Genomic DNA, 4,443 nt, shown 5'->3' on the forward strand with positions numbered 1-4,443 from the left:
GCACAGGAGACCCGTCCCTCGACTCGCCCGCTCGCGCAAAAAAGCCGCCGCCGCTCCCGGTTCCCGCGCGACCTCCTCCAATACAGGTACATGTGCGCCTTCTCCGGCCCTCCTCCCCATCTCCTCCGATCGTTTGGGGGGCACCGATCAAATTGTTTGCTTCAGGTCACGGCAAGTCCCTGGAGCCCTATTGCGAGTGTTGATGTTGATAAAGAAGAGGAAGAGGCAGGTGTTGAGGCAAGTTTGCAGCACCAGGACATGGCCCATCAGCAGCCGAACTTGAACGCTGAAGCAAGTGCAAAGAGACAGAGAGGAAAGCGTGAAAGATCAGTGGATGCTTCATCTTCCAATCCATCAGCTTCAGCTTCTCACAAATCATTGGCATCAAAAGATTTCAAGGTAATCTCACTAGATGGTTGATTCGGTCCTCATATTTTTTGGCTGGGTGTTCAAACTTCAAATGCCTAAGTACCTAACCCTAACCACTCGACCTGAGGTATGATCAGGTTTAGTTGTTGCTCAGTTCACTTCATGTGAAATATATGATGACTGTTTGCATATGAGATTTGCTCCTATAATGTGCTATTACCAAGCTGTTCAACACATGTTCTAGTTTAAACTAATTTGTTTGGTGGAGATTTCTTTTATTAAAATCATAACACATTCATAATTTCGTATGATGTGGAGGTTAACAAAATTCATGGGCAGCCGAAGTTGGTAATATATTCATAATTTGTTCTTCAGGCCAGACTGTTAAAAGTAGGAATTGCCTAGCTTTGAAGTGTGATGTCTGGCATTTGTTTTGGCAAACCCAAATAAGTCTAAGATAGGCCAAATAAACATTTTTGCAGATTATATGGAATAAACTTCTCTTTCAGGAATATATTTATGCCGAGCAACCTCTACATTTCTGGAACGGCTGCTATCTGGATATGCTGTGCATCTTCTTATTCTCCAACATTTTTAGTAGTGTTTTCAGCCTTGGCTAGCATATTTCTTGAGAAATATTTGTGGAGTAATACTGCAGTATTTCCTGATGCTAGAATTGCATTGACCTTTGGTACTGTGCTGTTTTCATGTCCAGTTGTGTCAGGCTCTTCAGAGCATAATATTGTTGTTGTCTGTGCAGGCCAAAGAGGGAGAGGTATGGTCTTCAGCAGTAAAGCAGAAGATTCCGAAGCGGAAGGGACCAAGAGCAAAGCGATCTAGGTCACGAGTGGTGTCAGTGGGGTCAACAGGGCTAGGTAAATACTGTAGCGTTCCTCTCCTTTTAGCATTAAGATGTGAGATTTAGCTGTTGACACAGCATACTGGTATGCCACCTATTAAAATGCGTTGTATCAAACTCATAGATACAGCCTACCTGCTCTAGTGCCTTTTTTGTCCTAGAGCTCATAATATTGTCATATACCTGCAGCTATTTGAAGTTTGTGGATATCATACTGTTCTGTTTTCTGTACAAGTTGTACTGCAATATATGGTTGCAGCTCGCAGTTCTCCTCTGAATACCACCCATGCTGGAAGGAAAAACTATCAAGTGGCCTGTGAGTATGAGAAAACATGCCCCTAGGAGCAGAGATTTACTGTAGCACATAGATTTGGGGAGGTGATTTCTGGTTGCATGAAACCCATTTGTATTCATCCCCCTCCATCAACAAATTTTGGTTGGTGGATCCACACGAGTGCAGATCCGGATGGCGCTTGCGAAAGGGATGTAGTGGTTATTGGGCAGAGGGAAGGACTGTTAAGCCTTGGATCCACAACTGGCTTCATGAGCGATATCCTTTTTTTTTGAGATGGTACAATCTAGGATGCACACTACACACACACATTACGCACGCACACGTGTGTAGATGATACACATGTGACACGCCACGGAAAAGATATGAGGGTATACCGGCCTCAGTGCGCGGGAAACCCGCACGCGTGTGTGTACCATATACATCTACGCCTAGATTTCTTAGGCAGCGGTGAGGCCCGGGAGTCGATCTTCGGACTGGCCGCTTGCCCACCTGCAAGCTAACCAACGCGCTACGTGCCATCATCACTACTTCATGTGTGATATCTGAATAGGTGATGTATCACCTTTTCATGTACTCCTGCTTTCTTATATTTTGACTTGTGTGTTCATAGGGAATCTCGGACTCAGTCTATTGATTTCTGTGCTGTTTGAGACGCCTTCGGGCTTTGCAATTTTCAATATGTTGGAGGATGACCTCAAGCGACCAGACGCAATGCAGGTACAGGCTTTGTTATTGCTTCCTCCAGTTACTGATGTGCTGATGTGCTTGATTGACTGAATCTTTCAACCTAATTTTTGTGTTTCCAATGTCAATTCTAGAATGTCTGGGCAAACTTCGGCGTGGATTATAGGGTTGGAAATGTCAACCCCTCTGCTCCCTTCCCTTCCTTTCCCTTCTGATTGTTATTGTCTTCTGTTTTGTTCGTTGTACCATTCATGATTATTTTACAGTTATTAAGGGGAGAAATATGAGCACAAACTCAGTATTCATATTTGTTCACAGATTAACTGATTCAACATGTAATGCTGTGTGGAATGATTCAATTCCATGTATGGATGCGTGCTCAAAAGCTATTTTTGTCAGTGTCTAGAGGAGATTAGTTTGAAGAATTAATAGCATAACCTTGCCATTCACTAGTTCTATTTAATAACTGCAAGCTAGGGATGATTGAACTAACATGCTCCTACAGCAGAAGAACACAACTGTTATCTGTTTTAAAAACATATTGCCTTAGCACTGCAACTTGTTCTGAACTACATTGCAACAACTTAGATTTTTTATGATTGTCATAAGTGTTTCGCTGGTTCTAGGCAGCACATTTTGACAAATACTGCTTTTGAAAGCAGTGCAGTGATTGTGAACAAGGTTTCTATATGAATACGTTGCATGGTCAAAACATGGTTGTGTGATATGTAAATTACTATAATTTGATATGCCAAATTTCCTCTGCTTGCTTTGCCAGAATTCTCTGCCAAGTAAAATTTACAAGTGCCTAATCATGCCAAGATTTGCTTGGTGCAACTGACTGCTTAGTGCCCATTGTGTTTTTGAACATTGGTTGCAATCTACCTACTGAATTGCCTCATGATTCGTAGAGATTGTGTGGTATTTGATTATATTTGTTTCAATTTTGCCCCCTTTCCTTTTTCATTTCTTTATCAGTTCATTTGGCTGAGGGAATTTCGAGAATTCAAGGACAAGTCCTGCGCCATTAATCAGGATACTGGTGTTAGTGGGGATCTTACTGAGATGATCAAGAGGTGGTATGCCCCTGGGCGGAAAATTGCCGTTGGAAAGGCTGAATATAAAGTGATTATTGAAAAAAGATTGGTTAGTGTAAAGCTCCCTTGTTTGGTTATGTTTGTGAACAACATTGGGCACCAATTTTGCTAACATTTTCTTTTAGGGGATACCCTGCCTGTTTGATGACATTGTGATGGAGGTGATGTGGGGTCTCAAGAATCTCATGCATTTCTTGGTACCCCAGGAAAAAATGAAGTTGAGAAACGCAGAACGCCTCCCGATGAGCCAGGGGGCTGAAGATGACCCTGAATCGACATGGCTTTGATGTCAAACCAGAGATGGTGAGTTCACAAGTTGCCTTCCTTAACATGGACATGAAATGCTTTGTGATTAGCTTTTCTCATTTAATGCTACACATTAATAATCTTATAGTTTGAGCCATGAGCCCTTGGAATCCTTAGCTGTCCCTTCCGAAAGCTTCCAATGCAGTACTATGCTATAGAAAAATATTTACATTATTTCTCTTCTCTTATGAAAGACTGATCTTTCGTACCCAGGTTAAGCATGAAATTATTTTGGTGGCATGCCTCCTGCTTGATTGTGACTACATTAAGGATGTGAAAAACTGTATACCCTTGCGTTTGGCTGGTGAACACATTAAGGATGTATCTGGCATTAAATCTGAAGGCTGGGACTTGATGAAACTTGCGACCGCTGTGAAGATCATATGTTACCCTGCAGAAGCTACTATAACTGAGAAAGAGGTATAAAACTGTAACGATTTTAAAACGTTTACATTTTATGGTCACCTTGCATTAATGTAATGGGCCCTCAACCTTTTTCTTCCAGATGTTTACACGTGATGAGGTGTTGAAGTTTGAGAAGGATGCACATAAATATGAACGTAGGTTCCATAAGGGCGTTTGCATGAATGTCTACAATGAGATGGTCAAAGCCCATGCATATATTAGGAGCATCCACAGAACCTTGGAGACCTTGCCAGAGATGCAACCGATCCAGTGAGAGAATCACTAAGACTGAGCAAGAATGTGTATTTTTTTTTCAGTTCAAAAAGGAATGTGTATTTTCCTAATAGTGAAGCTGACTGATGAATCTGCCATCCCCGAACAGAACATGTATTTATTTTGCTTTTGGATTACGGGAGACTTTACGCTTT

The 4,443-nt window shown here is 41.9% G+C and overlaps 1 pseudogene; it reads left to right on the plus strand.

The window, feature by feature from the left end:
* Window positions 1-4,443, plus strand: LOC120641054 (annotated as a pseudogene).

The sequence above is a fragment of the Panicum virgatum genome, chromosome 7K (assembly GCF_016808335.1).
Source record: "Panicum virgatum strain AP13 chromosome 7K, P.virgatum_v5, whole genome shotgun sequence".
Classification (NCBI taxonomy): Eukaryota; Viridiplantae; Streptophyta; class Magnoliopsida; order Poales; family Poaceae; genus Panicum; species Panicum virgatum.